Consider the following 26,891-nt stretch of genomic DNA (forward strand, 5'->3'; position numbering starts at 1 on the left):
TATAATGTAACACACACCCATACAATGCGCACCACCCCACGATGTTTTTCAGAAACGTATCCTACATTGCCACTGCATGTTCCCTGACCTCCCCATGCTGACCACCCCGTGGTGCTTGTGTCCATCCTACATTGCCGCTCACTGCCTATCCTAATTCAGACCCTCCGATTCAAACCACCCCGTGATGTTTTTCCTCACTCCTACTAGTGAATGTAATGTAACACACAGCCATACAATGAGCACCACCCCATGATGTTTTTCTCACTCCTACTAGTGAATGTAATGTAAAACACAACCATACAATGCGCACCACCGCACGATGTTTTTCAGAAAACTATCCAACATTGCCACTGCATGTTCCCTGACCTCCACATGCGGACCACCCCGCAGTGGTTTTCTCCATCCTACATAGCCACTCACTGCCTATCCTAATTCAGACCCTCCGATTCACACCACCCCGTGATGTTTTTCTCACTCCTACTAGTGAATGTAATGTAACACACACCCATACAATGCGCACCACCCCGCGATGTTTTTCTCACTCCTACTAGTGAATGTAATGTAACACACACACATACAATGAGCACCACCCCGCGATGTTTTTCTCACTCCTACTAGTGAACGTAATGTAACACACACCCATACAATGCGCACCATCCCGTGATGTTTTTCTCACTCCTAATAGTGAATGTAATGTAACACACACCCATACAATGCGCACCACCCCGCGATGTTTTTCAGAAACCTATCCTACATTGCCACTGCATGTTCCCTGACCTCCCCATGCTGACCACCCCGCGGTGCTTTACTCCATCCTACATTGCCACTCACTGCCTATCCTAATTCAGACCCTCCAATTCACACCACCCAGTGATGTTTTTCTCACTCCTACTAGTGAATGTAATGTAAAACACACCCATACAATGCGCACCACCCCGTGATGTTTTTCTCACTCCTACTGGTGAACGTAATGTGACACACACCCATACAATGCGCACCACCCCGCGATGTTTTTCCGAAACCTATCCTACATTGCCACTGCATGTTCGCTGACGTCCCCATGCTGACCACCCCGCGGTGCTTTTCTCCATCCTACATTGCAACTCACGGCATATCCTAATTCACACCCTCGATTCACACCACCGTGTGATGTTTTTCTCACTCCTACTAGTGAATGTAATGTAAAACACACCCATACAATGCGCAACACCGCGCGATGTTTTTCAGAAAAGTATCCTACATTGCCACTGCATGTTATCTGACCTCCACATGCGGACCACCCCGCGGTGCTTTTCTCCATCCTACATAGCCACTCACTGCCTATCCTAATTCAGACCCTCCGATTCACACCACCCCGTGATGTTTTTCTCACTCCTACTAGTGAATGTAATGTAACACACACCCATACAGTGCGCACCACCCCGTGATGTTTTTGTCACTCGTACTAGTGAATGTAATGTAACACACACCCATACAATGCGCACCACCCCGCGAAGTTTTTCTCACTCCTTCTATTGAATGTAATGTAACACTCACCCATACAATGCGCACCACCCCGCGATATTTTTCAGACACCTATCCTACATGGCCACTGCATGTTCCCTGACCTCCCCATGCTGACCACCCCGCGGTGCTTTTCTCCATCCTACATTGCCACTTACTGCCTATCCTAATTCAGACCCTCCGATTCACACCACGAAGTGATGTTTTTCTCACTCCTACTAGTGAATGTAATGTAACACACACCCATACAATGCGCACCACCCCGCGATGTTTTTCAGAAACCTATCCTACATTGCCACTGCATGTTCCCTCACCTCCCCAAGCTGACCACCCTGGGGTGCTTTTCTCCAACCTACATTGCCACTCACTGCCTATCCTAATTCAGACCATCCGATTCACACCACCCCGTGATGTTTTTCTCACTCCTAATAGTGAATGTAATGTAACACACACCCATACAATGCGCACCACCCTGCGATGTTTTACTCACTCCTACTAGTGAGTGTAATGAAACACACACCCATACAATGCGCACCACCCCGCGGTGCTTTTCTCCATCCTACATTGCCACTCACTGCCTATCCTAATTCAGACCCTCCGATTCACACCACCCCGTGATGTTTTTCTCACTCTTACTAGTGAATGTAATGTAACACACACCCATACAATGCGCACCACCGCGTGATAATTTTCTCACTCCTACTAGTGAATGTAATGTAACACACACCCAAACAATGCGCACCACCCCGTGATGTTTTTCTCAGTCCTACAAGTGAATGTAATGTAACACACACCCATACAATGCACACCACCCCGCGATGTTTTTCAGAAACCTATCCTACATTGCCACTGAATGTTCCCTGACCTCCCCATGCTGACCACACCGCGGTGCTTTTCTCCACCCTACTTTGCCACTCAGTGCCTCTCCTAATTCAGACACTCCGATTCACACCACCCCGTGATGTTTTTCTCACTCCTACTAGTGAATGTAATGTAACACACACCCATACAATGCGCACCACCCCGTGATGTTTTTCTCACTCCTACTAGTGAATGTAATGTAACACACACCCATACAATGCGCACCACACCGCGATGTTTTTCACAAACCTATCTTACATTGCCACTGCATGTTCCCTGACTTCCCCATGTTGACCACCCCGCGGTGCTTTTCTCCATCCTACATTGCCACTCACTGCCTTTCCTAATTCAGACCCTCCGATTCACACCACCCCGTGATGTTTTTCTCACTCCTACTAGTGAATGTAATGTAACACACACCCATACAATGCGCACCACCTCAGAATGTTTTTCAGAAACCTATCCTACATTGCCACTGCATGTTCCCTGACCTCCCCATTCTGACCACCCCGCGGTGCTTTTCTCCATCTACATTGCCACTCACTGCCTATACTTATTCAGACCCTCCGATTCACACCACCCCGTGATGTTTTTCTCACTCCTACTAGTGAATGTAATGTAACACACACCCATACAATGCGCACCACGCCGTGATGTTTTTCTCACTCCTACTAGTTAATGTAATTTAACACACACCAATACAATGCGCACCACCCCGCGATATTTTTCAGAAACCTATCCAACATTGCCACTGCATGTTCCCTGACCTCCCCATGCTGACCACCCCGCAGTGCTGTTCTCCATCCTACATTGCCACTCACTGCCTATCCTAATTCAGACCATCGGATTCACACCACCCCGTGATGTTTTTCTCACTCCTAATAGTGAATGTAATGTAACAAACACCCATACAATGCGCACCTCCACGTGATGTTTTTCTCACTCCTACTAGTGAATGTAATGTAACACACACCCATACAATGCGCACCACCCCGTGATATTTTTCTAACTCCTACTAGTGAATGTAATGTAACACACACCCATACAATGCGCACCACCCCGCGATATTTTTCAGAAACGTATCCTACATTGCCACTGCATGTTCCATGACCTCCCCATGCTGACCACCCCGCGGTGCTTGTCTCCATCCTACATTGACACTCACTGCCTATTCTAATTCAGACCTTCCGATTCACACCACTGTGTGATGTTTTTCTCACTCCTACTAATGAATGTAATGTAACACACACCCATACAATGCACACCACCCCGTGATGTTTTTCTCACTCCTACTAGTGAATGTAATGTAACACACAACCATACAATGCGCACCACCCCGTGATATTTTTCTAACTCCTACTAGTGAATGTAATGTAACACACACCCATACAATGCGCACCACCCCGCGATATTTTTCAGAAACGTATCCTACATTGCCACTGCATGTTCCCTGACCTCCCCATGCTGACCACCCCGCGGTGCTTGTCTCCATCCTACATTGCCACTCACTGCCTATCCTAATTCAGACCTTCCGATTCACACCACTGCGTGATGTTTTTCTCACTCCTACTAGTGAATGTAATGTAAAACACACCCATACAATGCGCACCACCCCGCGATTTTTTCTCACTCCTACTAGTGAATGTAATGTAACACACACCCATACAATGCGCACCACCCCGTGATGTTTTTCTCACTCCTACTAGTGAATGTAATGTAACACACACCCATACATTGCGCACCACCCCGTGATGTTTTTCTCACTCCTACTAGTGAATGTAATGTAACACACACCCATACAATGCGCACCACCCCGCGATGTTTTTCAGTAACCTATCCTACATTGCCACTGCATGTTCCCTGACCTCCCCATGCTGACCACCCTGGGGTGCTTTTCTCCAACCTACATTGCCACTCACTGCCTATCCTAATTCAGACCATCCGATTCACACCACCCCGTGATGTTTTTCTCACTCCTAATAGTGAATGTAATGTAACACACACCCATACAATGCGCACCACCCCATGATGTTTTTCTCACTCCTACTAGTGAATGTAATGTAAAACACAACCATACAATGCGCACCACCGCACGATGTTTTTCAGAAAACTATCCAACATTGCCACTGCATGTTCCCTGACCTCCACATGCGGACCACCCCGCAGTGGTTTTCTCCATCCTACATAGCCACTCACTGCCTATCCTAATTCAGACCCTCCGATTCACACCACCCCGTGATGTTTTTCTCACTCCTACTAGTGAATGTAATGTAACACACACCCATACAATGCGCACCACCCCGCGATGTTTTTCTAACTCCTACTAGTGAATGTAATGTAACACACACACATACAATGAGCACCACCCCGCGATGTTTTTCTCACTCCTACTAGTGAACGTAATGTAACACACACCCATACAATCCGCACCATCCCGTGATGTTTTTCTCACTCCTAATAGTGAATGTAATGTAACACACACCCATACAATGCGCACCACCCCGCGATGTTTTTCAGAAACCTATCCTACATTGCCACTGCATGTTCCCTGACCTCCCCATGCTGACCACCCCGCGGTGCTTTACTCCATCCTACATTGCCACTCACTGCCTATCCTAATTCAGACCCTCCAATTCACACCACCCCGTGATGTTTTTCTCACTCCTACTAGTGAATGTAATGTAAAACACACCCATACAATGCGCACCACCCCGTGATGTTTTTCTCACTCCTGCTGGTGAACGTAATGTGACACACACCCATACAATGCGCACCACCCCGCGATGTTTTTCCGAAACCTATCCTACATTGCCACTGCATGTTCGCTGACCTCCCCATGCTGACCACCCCGCGGTTCTTTTCTCCATCCTACATTGCAACTCACGGCATATCCTAATTCACACCCTCCGATTCACACCACCGTGTGATGTTTTTCTCACTCCTACTAGTGAATGTAATGTAAAACACACCCATACAATGCGCAACACCGCGCGATGTTTTTCAGAAAAGTATCCTACATTGCCACTGCATGTTCCCTGACCTCCACATGCGGACCACCCCGCGGTGCTTTTCTCCATCCTACATAGCCACTCGCTGCCTATCCTAATTCAGACCCTCCGATTCACACCACCCCGTGATGTTTTTCACACTCCTACTAGTGAATGTAATGTAGCACACACCCATACAGTGCGCACCACCCCGTGATGTTTTTGTCACTCGTACTAGTGAATGTAATGTAACACACACCCATACAATGCGCACCACCCCGCGAAGTTTTTCTCACTCCTTCTATTGAATGTAATGTAACACTCACCCATACAATGTGCCCCACCCCGTGATGTTTTTCAGAAACCTATCCTACATTGCCACTGCATGTTCCCTGACCTCCCCATGCTCACCACCCCGCGGTGCTTTTCTCCATCCTACATTGCGACTCACTGCCTATCCTAATTCAGACCCTCCGATTCACACCACCACGTGATGTTTTTCTCACTCCTACTAGTGACTGTAAGGTAACACACACCGATACAATGCGCACCACACCGCGATATTTTTCAGAAACCTATCCTACATGGCCACTGCATGTTCCCTGACCTCCCCATGCTGACCACCCCGCGGTGCTTTTCTCCATCCTACATTGCCACTTACTGCCTATCCTAATTCAGCACCTCCGATTCACACCACGAAGTGATGTTTTTCTCACTCCTACTAGTGAATGTAATGTAACACACACCCATACAATGCGCACCACCCCGCGATATTTTTCAGAAACCTATCCTACATTGCCACTGCATGTTCCCTCACCTCCCCAAGCTGACCACCCTGGGGTGCTTTTCTCCAACCTACATTGCCACTCACTGCCTATCCTAATTCAGACCATCCGATTCACACCACCCCGTGATGTTTTTCTCACTCCTAATAGTGAATGTAATGTAACACACACCCATACAATGCGCACCACCCTGCGATGTTTTACTCACTCCTACTAGTGAGTGTAATGAAACACACACCCATACAATGCGCACCACGCCGCGGTGCTTTTCTCCATCCTACATTGCCACTCACTGCCTATCCTAATTCAGACCCTCCGATTCACACCACCCCGTGATGTTTTTCTCACTCTTACTAGTGAATGTAATGTAACACACACCCATACAATGCGCACCACCGCGTGATAATTTTCTCACTCCTACTAGTGAATGTAATGTAACACACACCCAAACAATGCGCACCACCCCGTGATGTTTTTCTCAGTCCTACTAGTGAATGTAATGTAACACACACCCATACAATGCACACCACCCCGCGATGTTTTTCAGAAATCTATCCTACATTGCCACTGAATGTTCCCTGACCTCCCCATGCTGACCACACCGCGGTGCTTTTCTCCATCCTACATTGCCACTCAGTGCCTCTCCTAATTCAGACACTCCGATTCACACCACCCCGTGATGTTTTTCTCACTCCTACTAGTGAATGTAATGTAACACACACCCATACAATGCGCACCACCCCGTGATGTTTTTCTCACTCCTACTAGTGAATGTAATGTAACACACACCCATACAATGCGCACCACACCGCGATGTTTCTCACAAACCTATCTTACATTGCCACTGCATGTTCCCTGACTTCCCCATGTTGACCACCCCGCGGTGCTTTTCTCCATCCTACATTGCCACTCACTGCCTTTCCTAATTCAGACCCTCCGATTCACACCACCCCGTGATGTTTTTCTCACTCCTACTAGTGAATGTAATGTAACACACACCCATACAATGCGCACCACCCCAGAATGTTTTTCAGAAACCTATCCTACATTGCCACTGCATGTTCCCTGACCTCCCCATTCTGACCACCCCGCGGTGCTTTTCTCCATCTACATTGCCACTCACTGCCTATACTTATTCAGACCCTCCGATTCACACCACCCCGTGATGTTTTTCTCACTCCTACTAGTGAATGTAATGTAACACACACCCATACAATGCGCACCACGCCGTGATGTTTTTCTCACTCCTACTAGTTAATGTAATGTAACACACACCAATACAATGCGCACCACCCCGCGATGTTTTTCAGAAACCTATCCAACATTGCCACTGCATGTTCCCTGACCTCCCCATGCTGACCACCCCGCAGTGCTTTTCTCCATCCTACATTGCCACTCACTGCCTATCCTAATTCAGACCATCGGATTCACACCACCCCGTGATGTTTTTCTCACTCCTAATAGTGAATGTAATGTAACAAACACCCATACAATGCGCACCTCCACGTGATGTTTTTCTCACTCCTACTAGTGAATGTAATGTAACACACACCCATACAATGCGCACCACCCTGTGATATTTTTCTAACTCCTACTAGTGAATGTAATGTAACACACACCCATACAATGCGCACCACCCCGCGATATTTTTCAGAAACGTATCCTACATTGCCACTGCATGTTCCATGACCTCCCCATGCTGACCACCCCGCGGTGCTTGTCTCCATCCTACATTGACACTCACTGCCTATTCTAATTCAGACCTTCCGATTCACACCACTGTGTGATGTTTTTCTCACTCCTACTAATGAATGTAATGTAACACACACCCATACAATGCACACCACCCCGTGATGTTTTTCTCACTCCTACTAGTGAATGTAATGTAACACACACCCATACAATGCGCACCACCCCGTGATATTTTTCTAACTCCTACTAGTGAATGTAATGTAACACACACCCATACAATGCGCACCACCCCGCGATATTTTTCAGAAACGTATCCTACATTGCCACTGCATGTTCCCTGACCTCCCAATGCTGACCACCCCGCGGTGCTTGTCTCCATCCTACATTGCCACTCACTGCCTATCCTAATTCAGACCTTCCGATTCACACCACTGCGTGATGTTTTTCTCACTCCTACTAGTGAATGTAATGTAAAACACACCCATACAATGCGCACCACCCCGCGATTTTTTCTCACTCCTACTAGTGAATGTAATGTAACACACACCCATACAATGCGCACCACCCCGTGATGTTTTTCTCACTCCTACTAGTGAATGTAATGTAACACACACCCATACATTGCGCACCACCCCGTGATGTTTTTCTCACTCCTACTAGTGAATGTAATGTAACACACACCCATACAATGCGCACCACCCCGCGATGTTTTTCAGTAACCTATCCTACATTGCCACTGCATGTTCCCTGACCTCCCCATGCTGACCACCCTGGGGTGCTTTTCTCAAACCTACATTGCCACTCACTGCCTATCCTAATTCAGACCATCCGATTCACACCACCCCGTGATGTTTTTCTCACTCCTAATAGTGAATGTAATGTAACACACACCCATACAATGCGCACCACCCCGCGATGTTTTTCTCACTCCTACTAGTGAATGTAATGTAACACACAAACATACAATGCGCACCACCACGCGATGTTTTTCTCACTCCTACTAGTGAATGTAATGTAACACACAAACATACAATGCGCACCACCACGCGATGTTTTTCTCACTCCTACTAGTGAATGTAATGTAACACACACGCATACAATGCGCACCACCCCGTGATGTTTTTCTCACTCCTACTAGTGAATGTAATGTAACACACACCCATACAATGCACACCACCCCGCAATGTTTTTCAGAAACCTATCCTACATTGCCACTGCATGTTCCCTGACCTCCACATGCTGACCACCCCGCGGTGCTTTTCTCCATCCTACATTGCCACTCACTGCCTATCCTTATTCAGACCCTCCGGATTCACACCACCCCGTGATGTTTTTCTCACTCCTACTAGTGAATGTAATATAACACACACCCATACAATGCGCACCACCCCGTGATGTTTTTCTCACTCCTACTAGTGAATGTAATGTAACACACACCCATACAATGCGCACCATTCCGCGATGTTTTTCAGAAACTTATCCTACATTGCCACTGCATGTTCCCTGACCTCCCCATGCTGACCACCCCGCGGTGCTTGTGTCCATCCTACATTGCCACTCACTGCCTATCCTAATTCAGACCCTCCGATTAACACCACCCCGTGATGTTTTTCCTCACTCCTACTAGTGAATGTAACGTAACACACAGCCATACAATGCGCACCACCCCATGATGTGTTTCTCACTCCTACTAGTGAATGTAATGTAAAACACACCCATACAATGCGCACCACCGCACGATGTTTTTCAGAAAACTATCCAACATTGCCACTGCATGTTCCCTGACCTCCACATGCGGACCACCCCGCAGTGGTTTTCTCCATCCTACATAGCCACTCACTGCCTATCCTAATTCAGACACTCCGATTCACACCACCCCATGATGTTTTTCTCACTCCTACTAGTGAATGTAATGTAACACACACCCATACAATGCGCACCACCCCGCGATGTTTTTCTCACTCATACTAGTGAATGTAATGTAACACACACCCATACAATGCGCACCACCCCGTAATGTTTTTCTCACTCCTACTAGTGAATGTAATGTAACACACACCCATACAATGCGCACCACCCCGCGATGTTTTTCAGAAACGTATCCTACATTGCCACTGCATGTTCCCTGACCTCCCCATGCTGACCACCCCGCGGTGCTTGTGTCCATCCTACATTGCCACTCACTGCCTATCCTAATTCAGACCCTCCGATTAACACCACCCCGTGATGTTTTTCCTCACTCCTACTAGTGAATGTAATGTAACACACAGCCATACAATGCGCACCACCCCATGATGTGTTTCTCACTCCTACTAGTGAATGTAATGTAAAACACAACCATACAATGCGCACCACCGCACGATGTTTTTCAGAAAACTATGCAACATTGCCACTGCATGTTCCCTGACCTCCACATGCGGACCACCCCGCAGTGGTTTTCTCCATCCTACATAGCCACTCACTGCCTATCCTAATTCAGACCCTCCGATTCACACCACCCCATGATGTTTTTCTCACTCCTACTAGTGAATGTAATGTAACACACACCCATACAATGCGCACCACCCTGCGATGTTTTTCTCACTCATACTAGTGAATGTAATGTAACACACACCCATACAATGCGCACCACCCCGCGATGTTTTTCAGAAACCTATCCTACATTGCCACTGCATGTTCCCTGACCTCCCCATGCTGACCACCCTGGGGTGCTTTTCTCCAACCTACATTGCCACTCACTGCCTATCCTAATTCAGACCATCCGATTCACACCACCCCGTGATGTTTTTCTCACTCCTAATAGTGAATGTAATGTAACACACACCCATACAATGCGCACCACCCCGCGATGTTTTTCTCACTCCTACTAGTGAATGTAATGTAACACACACCCATACAATGCGCACCACCCCGCGATGTTTTTCTCACTCCTACTATTGAATGTAATGTAACACACACCCATACAATGCTTACCACCCCGTGATGTTTTTCTCACTCCTACTAGTGAATGTAATGTAACACACACCCATACAATGCGCACCACACCGCGATGTTTTTAAGAAACCCATCTTATATTGCCACTGCATGTTCTCTGACCTCCCCATGCTGACCACCCCGCGGTGCTTTTCTCCATCCTACATTGCCACTCACGGCCTATCCTAATACAGACCCTCCGATTCACACCACCCCGTGATGTTTTTATCACTCCTACTAGTAAATGTAATGTAACACACACCCATACAATGCGCACCACCGCGTGATGATTTTCTCACTCCTACTAGTGAATGTAATGTAACACACACCCATACAATGCCCACCACCCCGTGATGTTTTTCTCACTCCTACTAGTGAATGTAATGTAACACACACCCATACAATGCACACCACCCCGCAATGTTTTTCAGAAACCTATCCTACATTGCCACTGCATGTTCCCTCACCTCCCCAAGCTGACCACCCTGGGGTGCTTTTCTCCAACCTACATTGCCACTCACTGCCTATCCTAATTCAGACCATCCGATTCACACCACCCCGTGATGTTTTTCTCACTCCTAATAGTGAATGTAATGTAACACACACCCATACAATGCGCACCACCCTGCGATGTTTTACTCACTCCTACTAGTGAGTGTAATGAAACACACACCCATACAATGCGCACCACCCCGCGGTGCTTTTCTCCATCCTACATTGCCACTCACTGCCTATCCTAATTCAGACCCTCCGATTCACACCACCCCGTGATGTTTTTCTCACTCTTACTAGTGAATGTAATGTAACACACACCCATACAATGCGCACCACCGCGTGATAATTTTCTCACTCCTACTAGTGAATGTAATGTAACACACACCCAAACAATGCGCACCACCCCGTGATGTTTTTCTCAGTCCTACTAGTGAATGTAATGTAACACACACCCATACAATGCACACCACCCCGCGATGTTTTTCAGAAATCTATCCTACATTGCCACTGAATGTTCCCTGACCTCCCCATGCTGACCACACCGCGGTGCTTTTCTCCATCCTACATTGCCACTCAGTGCCTCTCCTAATTCAGACACTCCGATTCACACCACCCCGTGATGTTTTTCTCACTCCTACTAGTGAATGTAATGTAACACACACCCATACAATGCGCACCACCCCGTGATGTTTTTCTCACTCCTACTAGTGAATGTAATGTAACACACACCCATACAATGCGCACCACACCGCGATGTTTCTCACAAACCTATCTTACATTGCCACTGCATGTTCCCTGACTTCCCCATGTTGACCACCCCGCGGTGCTTTTCTCCATCCTACATTGCCACTCACTGCCTTTCCTAATTCAGACCCTCCGATTCACACCACCCCGTGATGTTTTTCTCACTCCTACTAGTGAATGTAATGTAACACACACCCATACAATGCGCACCACCCCAGAATGTTTTTCAGAAACCTATCCTACATTGCCACTGCATGTTCCCTGACCTCCCCATTCTGACCACCCCGCGGTGCTTTTCTCCATCTACATTGCCACTCACTGCCTATACTTATTCAGACCCTCCGATTCACACCACCCCGTGATGTTTTTCTCACTCCTACTAGTGAATGTAATGTAACACACACCCATACAATGCGCACCACGCCGTGATGTTTTTCTCACTCCTACTAGTTAATGTAATGTAACACACACCAATACAATGCGCACCACCCCGCGATGTTTTTCAGAAACCTATCCAACATTGCCACTGCATGTTCCCTGACCTCCCCATGCTGACCACCCCGCAGTGCTTTTCTCCATCCTACATTGCCACTCACTGCCTATCCTAATTCAGACCATCGGATTCACACCACCCCGTGATGTTTTTCTCACTCCTAATAGTGAATGTAATGTAACAAACACCCATACAATGCGCACCTCCACGTGATGTTTTTCTCACTCCTACTAGTGAATGTAATGTAACACACACCCATACAATGCGCACCACCCTGTGATATTTTTCTAACTCCTACTAGTGAATGTAATGTAACACACACCCATACAATGCGCACCACCCCGCGATATTTTTCAGAAACGTATCCTACATTGCCACTGCATGTTCCATGACCTCCCCATGCTGACCACCCCGCGGTGCTTGTCTCCATCCTACATTGACACTCACTGCCTATTCTAATTCAGACCTTCCGATTCACACCACTGTGTGATGTTTTTCTCACTCCTACTAATGAATGTAATGTAACACACACCCATACAATGCACACCACCCCGTGATGTTTTTTTTACTCCTACTAGTGAATGTAATGTAACACACACCCATACAATGCGCACCACCCCGTGATGTTTTTGTCACTCGTACTAGTGAATATAATGTAACACACACCCATACAATGCGCAGCACCCCGCGATGTTTTTCAGAAACCTATCCTACATTGCCACTGCATGTTCCCTGACCTCCCCATGCTGACCACTCCGCGGTGCTTTTCTCCATCCTACATTGCCACTTACTGCCTATCCTAATTCAGACCCTCCGATTCACACCACCACGTGATGTTTTTCTCACTCCTACTAGTGAATGTTAGGTAACACACACCCATACAATGCGCACCACCACGTGATGTTTTTCTCACTCCTACTAGTGAATGTAATGTAACACACACCCATACAATGCGCACCAACCCGTGATGTTTTTCTCACTCCTACTAGTGAATGTAATGTAACACACACCCATACAATGCGCACCACCCCGCGATGTTTTTCAGAAACCTATCCTACATTGCCACTGCATGTTCCCTGACCTCCCCATGCTCACCACCCCTTGGTGCTTTTCTCCATCCTACATTGCCACTCACTTCCTATCCTAATACAGACCCTCCGATTCACACCACCCCGTGATGTTTTTCTCACTCCTACTAGTGAATGTAATGTAGCACAAACCCATACAATACGCACCACCCCGTGATGTATTTCTCACTCCTACTAGTGAATGTAATGTAACACACACCCATACAATGCGCACCACCCCGTGATGTTTTTCTCAATCCTACTAGTGAATGTAATGTAATACACACCCATACAAGGCGCATCACCCCGCGATGTTTTTCTCACTCCTACTAGAGAATGTAACACACACCCATACAATGCGCACCAGCCCGCGATGTTTTTCAGAAACTTATCCTACATTTCCACTTCATGTTCCCTGACCTCCCTATGCTGACCACCCAGTGGTGCTTTTCTCTATCCTACATTGCCACTCACTGCCTATAATAAATCAGACCCTACGATTCACACCACCGCGTGATGTTTTTCGCACTCCTACTAGTGAATGTAAGGTAACACACACCCAAATAATGCGCACCACCCCTGATGTTTTTCTCACTCCTACGAGTGAATGTAATGTAACACACACCCATACAATGCGCACCACTCCGCGATGTTTTTCAGAAACCTATCCTACATTGCCACTGCATGTTCCCTGACCTCCCCATGCTGAGCACCCCTCGGTGCTTTTCTCCATCCTACATTGCCACTCACTGCCTATCCTAATTCAGACCCTCCAATTCACACCACCCCGTGATGTTTTTCTCACTCCTACTAGTGAATGTAATGTAACACACACCGATACAATGCACACCACCCCGTGATGTTTTTCTCACTCCTACTAGTGAATGTAATGTAACACTCACCCATAAAATGCGCACCACCCCACGATGTTTTTCAGAAAACTATCCTACATTGCCACTGCATGTTCCCTGACCTCCCCATGCTGACCACCGGGCGGTGCTTTTCTCCATCCTACATTGCCACTCACTGCCTATCCTAATTCAGACCCTCCAATTCACACCACCCCGTGATGTTTTTCTCACTCCTACTAGTGAATGTAATGTAACACACACCCATACAATGCACACCACCCCGTGATGTTTTTCTCACTCCTAGTAGTGAATGTAACGTAACACACACCCATACAAACCGCACCAACCCGTGATGTTTTTCTCACTCCTACTTGTGAATGTAATGTAACACCCACCCATACAATGCGCACCACCCCGCGATGTTTTTCAGAAACCTATCCTACATTGCCACTGCATGTTCCCTGACCTCACCATGCTGACCACACCGCGGTGCTTTTCTCCATCCTACATTGCCACTCACTGCCTATCCTAATACAGACCCTCCGATTCACACCACACCGTGATGTTTTTCTCACTCCTACTAGTGAATGTAATGTAACACACACCCATACAATGCGCACCACCTCGTGATGTTTTTCAGAAAACTATCCTACATTGCCACTGCATGTTCCCTGACCTCCCCATCCTGACAACACCGCGGTGCTTTTCTCCATCCTACATTGCCATTCACTGCCTATCCTAATTCAGACCCTCCGATTCAAACCACCCCGTGATGTTTTTCTCACTCCTACTAGTGAATGTAATGTAACACACACCCATACAATGCGCACCACCCCGTGATGTTTTTCAGAAACCTATGCTACATTGCCAATGCATGTTCCCTGACCTCCCCATGCTGACCACCCCGCGGTGGTTTTCTCCATCCTACATTGCCACTCACTGGCTATCCTAATTCACACCATCCGATTCACACCACCCCGTGATGTTTTTCTCACACCTACTAGTGAATGTAATGTAACACACAACCATACAATGCGCACCAACCCGCAATGTTTTTCAGAAACGTATCCTACATTTCCACTGCATGTTCCCTGACCTCCCCATGCTGACCACCCCGCGGTGCTTTAATGCATCCTACATTGCCACTCACTGCCTATCCTAATTCAGACCCTCCGATTCACACCACCCGTGATGTTTTTCTCACTCCTACTAGTGAATGTAATGTAACACACACCCATACAATGCGCACCACCCCAGAATGTTTTTCAGAAACCTATCCTACATTGCCACTGCATGTTCCTTGACCTCCCCATCCTGACCACCCCGCAGTGCTTTTCTCCATCCTACATTGCCACTCACTGCCTATCCTTATTCAGACCCTCCGATTCACACCACCCCGTGATGTTTTTCTCACTCCTACTAGTGAATGTAATGTAACACACACCCATACAATGCGCACCACCCCGTGATATTTTTCTAACTCCTACTAGTGAATGTAATGTAACACACACCCATACAATGTGCACCACCCCGTGATGTTTTTCTCACTCCTACTAGTGAATGTAATGTAAAACACAACCATACATTGTGCATCACCGCACGATGTTTTTCAGAAAACTATCCAACATTGCCACTGCATGTTCCCTGACCTAAACATGCGGACCACCCCGCAGTGGTTTTCTCCATCCTACATAGCCACTCACTGCCTATCCTAATTAGACCCTCCGATTCACACCACCCCGTGATGTTTTTCTCACTCCTACTAGTGAATGTAATGTACCACACACCCATACAATGCGCACCACCCCGCGATGTTTTTCTCACTCCTACTAGTGAATGTAATGTAACACACACACATACAATGCGCACCTCCCCGCGATGTTTTTCTCACTCCTACTAGTGAACGTAATGTAACACACACCCATACAATGCGCACCACCCCGTGATGTTTTTCTCACTCCTACTAGTGAATGTAATGTAACACACACCCATACAATGCGCACCACCCCGCGATGTTTTCCAGAAACCTATCCTACATTGCCACTGCATGTTCCCTGACCTCCCCATTGTGACCACCACGCGGTGCTTTACTCCATCCTACATTGCCACTCACTGCCTATCCTAATTCAGACCCTCCAATTCACACCACCCCGTGATGTTTTTCTCACTCCTACTAGTGGATGTAATGTAAAACACACCCATAAAATGCCCACCACCCCGTGATGTTTTTCTCACTCCTACTGGTGAAAGTAATGTGACACACACCCATACAATGCGCACCACCCCGAGATGTTTTTCAGAAACCTATCCTACATTGCCACTGCATGTTCGCAGACCTCCCCATGCTGACAACCCCGCGGTGCTTTTCTCCATCCTACATTGCAACTCACGGCATATCCTAATTCACACCCTCCGATTCACACCACCGTGTGATGTTTTTCTCACTCCTACTAGTGAATGTAATGTAAAACACACATATACAATGCGCACCACCGCGCGATGTTTTTCAGAAAACTATCCTACATTGCCACTGCATGTTCCCTGACCTCCACATGCGGACCACCCCGCGGTGCTTTTCTCCATCCTACATAGCCACTCACTGCCTATCCTAATTCAGACCCTCCGATTCACACCACCCCGTGATGTTTTTCTCACTCCTACTAGTGAATGTAATGTAACACACACCCATACAATGCGCACCACCCCGTGATGTTTTTGTCACTCGTACTAGTGAATGTAATGTAACACACACCCATACAATGCGCACCACCCCGCGATGTTTTTCTCACTCCTACAAGTGAATGTAATGTAACACACACCCATACAATGCGCACCACCCCGTGATGTTTTTCTCACTCCTACTAGTGAATGTAATGTAACACACACCCATACAATGCGCACCACCCCGCGATGTTTTTCAGAAACCTATCCTACATTGCCACTGCATGTTCCCTCACCTCCCCATGCTGACCACCCCGCGGTGCTTTTCTCCATCCTACATTGCCACTCATTGCCTATCCTTATTCAGACTCTCTGATTCACACCACCCCGTGATGTTTTTCTCACTCCTACTAGTGAATGTAATGTAAAAAACACCGATACAATGCACACCACCTCGTGATGTTTTTCTCACTCCTACTAGTGAATGTAATGTAACACACACCCATAAAATGCGCACCACCCCACGATGTTTTTCAGAAAACTATCCTACATTGCCACTGCATGTTCCCTGACCTCCCCATGCTGACCACCGGGCGGTGCTTTTCTCCATCCTACATTGCCACTCACGGCCTATCCTAATTCTGACCCTCTGATTCACACCAACCCGTGATGTTTTTCTCACTCCTACTAGTGAATGTAATGTAACACACACCCATACAATGCACACCACCCCGTGATGTTTTTCTCACTCCTAGTAGTGAATGTAACGTAACACACACCCATAAAATCCACACCAACCCGTGATGTTTTTCTCACTCCTACTTGTGAATGTAATGTAACACCCACCCATACAATGCGCACCACCCCGCGATGTTTTTCAGAAACCTATCCTACATTGCCACTGCATGTTCCCTGACCTCACCATGCTGACCACACCGCGGTGCTTTTCTCCATCCTACATTGCCACTCACTGCCTATCCTAATTCAGACCATCCGATTCACACCACACCGTGATGTTTTTCTCACTCCTACTAGTGAATGTAATGTAACACACACCCATACAATGCGCACCACCCCGTGATGTTTTTCAGAAAACTATCCTACATTGCCACTGCATGTTCCCTGACCTCCCCATGCTGACAACACCGCGGTGCTTTTCTCCATCCTACATTGCCACTCACTGCCTATCCTAATACAGACCCTCCGATTCACACCACACCGTGATGTTTTTCTCACTCCTACTAGTGAATGTAATGTAACACACACCCATACAATGCGCACCACCTCGTGATGTTTTTCAGAAAACTATCCTACATTGCCACTGCATGTTCCCTGACCTCCCCATGCTGACCACCCCGCGGTGGTTTTCTCCATCCTACATTGCCACTCACTGGCTATCCTAATTCACACCATCCGATTCACACCACCCCGTGATGTTTTTCTCACACCTACTAGTGAATTTAATGTAACACACAACCATACAATGCGCACCAACCCGCAATGTTTTTCAGAAACGTATCCTACATTTCCACTGCATGTTCCCTGACCTCCCCATGCTGACCACCCCGCGGTGCTTTAATGCATCCTACATTGCCACTCACTGCCTATCCTAATTCAGACCCTCCGATTCACACCACTCCGTGATGTTTTTCTCACTCCTACTAGTGAATGTAATGTAACACACACCCATACAATGCGCACCACCCCAGAATGTTTTTCAGAAACCTATCCTACATTGCCACTGCATGTTCCCTGACCTCCCCATCCTGACCACCCCGCAGTGCTTTTCGCCATCCTACATTGCCACTCACTGCCTATCCTTATTCAGACCCTCCGATTCACACCACCCCGTGATGTTTTTCTCACTCCTACTAGTGAATGTAATGTAACACACACCCATACAATGCGCACCACCCCGTGATATTTTTCTAACTCCTACTAGTGAATGTAATGTAACACACACCCATACAATGCGCACCACCCCGAGATATTTTTCAGAAACGTATCCTACATTGCCACTACATGTTCCCTGACCTCCCCATGCTGACCACCCCGCGGTGCTTGTCTCCATCCTACATTGCCACTCACTGCCTATTCTAATTCAGACCTTCCAATTCACACCACTGCGTGATGTTTTTCTCACTCCTACTAGTGAATGTAATGTAACACACACCCATACAATGCACACCACCCCGTGATGTTTTTCTCACTCCTACTAGTGAATGTAATGTAACACACACCCATACAATGCGCACCACCCCGTGATATATTTCTAACTCCTACTAGTGAATGTAATGTAACACACACCCATACAATGTGCACCACCCCGCGATATTTTTCAGAAACGTATCCTACATTGCCACTGCATGTTCCCTGACCTCCCCATGCTGACCACCCCGCGGTGCTTGTCTCCACCCTACATTGCCACTCACTGCCTATCCTAATTCAGACCTTCCGATTCACACCACTGCGTGATGTTTTTCTCACTCCTACTAGTGAATGTAATGTAACACACACCCATACAATGCGCACCACCCCGCGATGTTTTAATCACTCCTACTAGTGAATGTAATGTAACACACACCCATACAATGCGCACCACCCCGTGATGTTTTTCTCACTCCTACTAGTGAATGTAATGTAACACACACCCATACATTGCGCACCACCCCGTGATGTTTTTCTCACTCCTACTAGTGAATGTAATGTAACACACACCCATACAATGCGCACCACCCCGCGATGTTCTTCAGAAACCTATCCTACATTGCCACTGCATGTTCCCTGACCTCCCCATGCTGAACACCCTGGGGTGCTTTTCTCCAACCTACATAGCCACTCACTGCCTTTCCTAATTCAGACCATCAGATTCACACCACCCCGTGATGTTTTTCTCACTCCTAATAGTGAATGTAATGTAACACACACCCATACAATGCGCACCACCCCGCGATGTTTTTCTCACTCCTACTAGTGAATGTAATGTAACACACACCCATACAATGCGCACCACCCCGCGATGTTTTTCTCACTCCTACTAGTGAATGTAATGTAACACAAACCCAAACAATGCTTACCACCCCGTGATGTTTTTCTCACTCCTACTAGTGAATGTAATGTAACACACACCCATACAATGCGCAGCACACCGCGATGTTTTTCAGAAACCTATCTTACATTGCCACTGCATGTTCTCTGACCTCCCCATGCTGACCACCCCGCGGTGCTTTTCTCCATCCTACATTGCCACTCACGGCCTATCCTAATTCAGACCCTCCGATTCACACCACCCCATGATGTTTTTATCACTCCTACTAGTGAATGTAATGTAACACACACCCATACAATGCGCACCACCGCGTGATGATTTTCTCACTCCTACTAGTGAATGTAATGTAACACACACCCATACAATGCGCACCACCCCGTGATGTTTTTCTCACTCCTACTTGTGAATGTAATGTAACACACACCCATACAATGCACACCACCCCGCAATGTTTTTCAGAAACCTATCCTACATTGCCACTGCATGTTCCCTGACCTCCCCATGCTGACCACCCCGCGGTGCTTTTCTCCATCCTACATTGCCACTCACTGCCTATCCTTATTCAGACCCTCCGATTCACACCACTGCGTGATGTTTTTCTCACTCCTACTAGTGAATGTAATATAACACACACCCATACAATGCGTACCACCCCGTGATGTTTTTCTCACTCCTACTAGTGAATGTAATGTAACACACACCCATACAATGCGCACCACCCCGCGATGTTTTTCAGAAACGTATCCTACATTGCCACTGCATGTTCCCTGACCTCCCCATGCTGACCACCCCGCGGTGCTTGTGTCCATCCTACATTGCCACTCACTGCCTATCCTAATTCCGACCTTCCGATTCACACCACTGCGTGATGTTTTTCTCACTCCTTCTAGTGAATGTAATGTAACACACACCCATACAATGTGCACCACCCCGTGATGTTTTTCTCACTCCTACTAGTGAATGTAATGTAAAACACAACCATACATTGCGCACCACCGCACGATGTTTTTCAGAAAACTATCCAACATTGCCACTGCATGTTCCCTGACCTAAACATGCGGACCACCCCGCAGTGGTTTTCTCCATCCTACATAGCCACTCACTGCCTATCCTAATTAGACCCTCCGATTCACACCACCCCGTGATGTTTTTCTCACTCCTACTAGTGAATGTAATGTACCACACACCCATACAATGCGCACCACCCCGCGATGTTTTTCTCACTCCTACTAGTGAATGTAATGTAACACACACACATACAATGCGCACCACCCCGCGATGTTTTTCTCACTCCTACTAGTGAACGTAATGTAACACATACCCATACAATGTGCACCACCCCGTGATGTTTTTCTCACCCCTACTAGTGAATGTAATGTAACACACACCCATACAATGCGCACCACCCCGCGATGTTTTTCAGAAACCTATCCTACATTGCCACTGCATGTTCCCTGACCTCCCCATGCTGACCACCACGCGGTGCTTTACTCCATCCTACATTGCCACTCACTGCCTATCCTAATTCAGACCCTCCAATTCACACCACCCCATGATGTTTTTCTCACTCCTACAAGTGAATGTAATGTAAAACACACCCATAAAATGCGCACCACCCCGTGATGTTTTTCTCACTCCTACTGGTGAACGTAATGTGACACACACCCATACAATGCGCACCACCCCGGGATGTTTTTGTCACTTGTACTAGTGAATGTAATGTAACACACACCCATACAATGCGCACCACCCCGCGATGTTTTTCTCACTCCTACAAGTGAATGTAATGTAACACACACCCATACAATGCGCACCACCCCGTGATGTTTTTCTCACTCCTACGTGTGAATGTAATGTAACACACACCCATACAATGCGCACCACCCCGCGATGTTTTTCAGAAACCTATCCTACATTGCCACTGCATGTTCCCTCACCTCCCCATGCTGACCACCGGGCGGTGCTTTTCTCCATCCTACATTGCCACTCACTGCCTATCCTAATTCAGACCCTCCGATTCACACCAACCCGTGATGTTTTTCTCACTCCTACTAGTGAATGTAATGTAACACACACCCATACAATGCACACCACCCCGTGATGTTTTTCTCACTCCTACTAGTGAATGTAATGTAACACACACCCATACAATGCGCACCACCGCGTGATGATTTTCTCACTCCTACTAGTGAATGTAATGTAACACACACCCATACAATGCGCACCACCCCGTGATGTTTTTCTCACTCCTACTTGTGAATGTAATGTAACACACACCCATACAATGCGCACCACCCCGCGATGTTTTTCAGAAACATATGCAACATTGCCACTGCGTGTTCCCCTACCTCCCCATGCTGACCACCCCGCGGTGCTTTTTCCATCCTACATTGCCACTCACGGCCTATCCTAATTCAGACACTCCGATTCACACCACCCCGTGATGTTTTTCTCACTCCTACTAGTGAATGTAATGTAATACACACCCATACAATGCGCATCACCCCGCGATGTTTTTCTCACTCCTACTAGAGAATGTAACACACACCCATACAATGCGCACCAGCCCGCGATGTTTTTCAGAAACTTATCCTACATTTCCATTTCATGTTCCCTGACCTCCCTATGCTGACCACCCAGTGGTGCTTTTCTCTATCCTACATTGCCACTCACTGCCTATAATAAATCAGACACTCCGATTCACACCACCGCGTGATGTTTTTCGCACTCCTACTAGTGAATGTAAGGTAACACACACCCAAATAATGCGCACCACCCCTGATGTTTTTCTCACTCCTACGAGTGAATGTAATGTAACACACACCCATACAATGCGCACCACTCCGCGATGTTTTTCAGAAACCTATCCTACATTGCCACTGCATGTTCCCTGACCTCCCCATGCTGAGCACCCCTCAGTGCTTTTCTCCATCCTACATTGCCACTCACTGCCTATCCTAATTCAGACCCTCCTATTCACACCACCCCGTGATGTTTTTCTCACTCCTACTAGTGAATGTAATGTAACACACACCGAAACAATGCACACCACCCCGTGATGTTTTTCTCACACCTACTAGTGAATGTAATGTAACACACAACCATACAATGCGCACCAAACCGCAATGTTTTTCGAAAACGTATCCTACATTTCCAGTGCATGTTCCCTGACCTCCCCATGCTGACCACCCCGCGGTGCTTTTCTGCATCCTACATTGCCACTCACTGCCTATCCTAATTCAGACCCTCCGATTCACACCACCCCGTGATGTTTTTCTCACTCCTACTAGTGAATGTAATGTAACACACACCCATACAATGCGCACCACCCCAGAATGTTTTTCAGAAACCTATCCTACATTGCCACTGCATGTTCCCTGACCTCCCCATCCTGACCACCCCGCGGTGCTTTTCTCCATCCTACATTGCCACTCACTGCCTATCCTTATTCAGACCCTCCGATTCACACCACCCCGTGATGTTTTTCTCACTCCTACTAGTGAAAGTAATGTAACACACACCCATACAATGCGCACCACCCCGTGATATTTTTCTAACTCCTACTACTGAATGTAATGTAACACACACCCATACAATGCGCACCACCCCGCGATATTTTTGAGAAACGTATCCTACATTGCCACTGCATGTTCCCTGACCTCCCCATGCTGACCACCCCGCGGTGCTTGTCTCCATCCTACATTGCCACTCACTGCCTATTCTAATTCAGACCTTCCAATTCACACCACTGCGTGATGTTTTTCTCACTCCTACTAGTGAATGTAATGTAACACACACCCATACAATGCACACCACCCCGTGATGTTTTTCTCACTCCTACTAGTGAATGTAATGTAACACACACCCATACAATGCGCACCACCCCGTGATATTTTTCTAACTCCTACTAGTGAATGTAATGTAACACACACCCATACAATGCGCACCACCCCGCGATATTTTTCAGAAACGTATCCTACATTGCCACTGCATGTTCCCTGACCTCCCCATGCTGACCACCCCGCGGTGCTTGTCTCCACCCTACATTGCCACTCACTGCCTATCCTAATTCAGACCTTCCGATTCACACCACTGCGTGATGTTTTTCTCACTCCTACTTGAATGTAATGTAACACACACCCATACAATGCGCACCACCCCGCGATGTTTTAATCACTCCTACTAGTGAATGTAATGTAACACACACCCATACAATGCGCACCACCCCGTGATGTTTTTCTCACTCCTACTAGTGAATGTAATGTAACACACACCCATATATTGCGCACCACCCCGTGATGTTTTTCTCACTCCTACTAGTGAATGTAATGTAACACACACCCATACAATGCGCACCACCCCGCGATGTTTTTCAGAAACCTATCCTACATTGCCACTGCATGTTCCCTGACCTCCCCATGCTGAACACCCTGGGGTGCTTTTCTCCAACCTACATAGCCACTCACTGCCTTTCTTAATTCAGACCATCAGATTCACACCACCCCGTGATGTTTTTCTCACTCCTAATAGTGAATGTAATGTAACACACACCCATACAATGCGCACCACCCCGCGATGTTTTTCTCACTACTAGTGAATGTAATGTAACACACACCCATACAATGCGCACCACCCCGCAATTTTTTTCTCACTCCTACTAGTGAATGTAATGTAACACAAACCCATACAATGCTTACCACCCCGTGATGTTTTTCTCACTCCTACTAGTGAATGTAATGTAACACACACCCATACAATGCGCACCACACCGCGATGTTTTTCAGAAACCTATCTTACATTGCCACTGCATGTTCTCTGACCTCCCCATGCTGACCACCCCGCGGTGCTTTTCTCCATCCTACATTGCCACTCACGGCCTATCCTAATTCAGACCCTCCGATTCACACCACCCCATGATGTTTTTATCACTCCTACTAGTGAATGTAATGTAACACACACCCATACAATGCGCACCACCGCTTGATGATTTTCTCACTCCTACTAGTGAATGTAATGTAACACACACCCATACAATGCGCACCACCCCGTGATGTTTTTCTCACTCCTACTTGTGAATGTAATGTAACACACACCCATACAATGCACACCACCCCACAATGTTTTTCAGAAACCTATCCTACATTGCCACTGCATGTTCCCTGACCTCCCCATGCTGACCACCCCGCGGTGCTTTTCTCCATCCTACATTGCCACTCACTGCCTATCCTTATTCAGACCCTCCGATTCACACCACTGCGTGATGTTTTTCTCACTCCTACTAGTGAATGTAATATAACACACACCCATACAATGCGTACCACCCCGTGATGTTTTTCTCACTCCTACTAGTGAATGTAATGTAACACACACCCATACAATGCGCACCACCCCGCGATGTTTTTCAGAAACGTATCCTACATTGCCACTGCATGTTCCCTGACCTCCCCATGCTGACCACCCCGCGGTGCTTGTGTCCATCCTACATTGCCACTCACTGCCTATCCTAATTCAGACCTTCCGATTCACACCACTGCATGATGTTTTTCTCACTCCTACTAGTGAATGTAATGTAACACACACCCATACAATGTGCACCACCATGTGATGTTTTTCTCACTCCTACTAGTGAATGTAATGTAAAACACAACCATACAATGCGCACCACCGCACGATATTTTTCAGAAAACTATCCAACATTGCCACTGCATGTTCCCTGACCTCCACATGCGGACCACCCCGCAGTGGTTTTCTCCATCCTACATAGCCACTCACTGCCTATCCTAATTAGACCCTCCGATTCACACCACCCCGTGATGTTTTTCTCACTCCTACTAGTGAATGTAATGTACCACACACCCATACAATGCGCACCACCCCGCGATGTTTTTCTCACTCCTACTAGTGAATGTAATGTAACACACACCCATAAAATGCCCACCACCCCGTGATGTTTTTCTCACTCCTACTGGTGAAAGTAATGTGACACACACCCATACAATGCGCACCACCCCGAGATGTTTTTCAGAAACCTATCCTACATTGCCACTGCATGTTCGCTGACCTCCCCATGCTGACCACCCCGCGGTGCTTTACTCCATCCTACATTGCCACTCACTGCCTATCCTAATTCAGACCCTCCAATTCACACCACCCGTGATGTTTTTCTCACTCCTACTAGTGAATGTAATGTAAAACACACCCATAAAATGCCCACCACCCCGTGATGTTTTTCTCACTCCTACTGGTGAAAGTAATGTGACACACACCCATACAATGCGCACCACCCCGAGATGTTTTTCAGAAACCTATCCTACATTGCCACTGCATGTTCGCTGACCTCCCCATGCTGACCACCCCGCGGTGCTTTTCTCCATCCTACATTGCAACTCACGGCATATCCTAATTCACACCCTCCGATTCACACCACCGTGTGATGTTTTTCTCACTCCTACTAGTGAATGTAATGTAAAACACACCCATACAATGCGCACCACCGCGCGATGTTTTTCAGAAAACTATCCTACATTGCCACTGCATGTTCCCTGACCTCCACATGCGGACCACCCCGCGGTGCTTTTCTCCATCCTACATAGCCACTCACTGAATATCCTAATTCAGACCCTCCGATTCACACCACCCCGTGATGTTTTTCTCACTCCTACTAGTGAATGTAATGTAACACACACCCATACAATGCGCACCACCCCGTGATGTTTTTGTCACTCGTACT

This window comes from Cavia porcellus, unplaced genomic scaffold, assembly GCF_034190915.1.
Source record: "Cavia porcellus strain 051 isolate PalLab524CR breed Dunkin Hartley unplaced genomic scaffold, mCavPor4.1 scaffold_30, whole genome shotgun sequence".
NCBI lineage: Eukaryota > Metazoa > Chordata > Mammalia > Rodentia > Caviidae > Cavia > Cavia porcellus.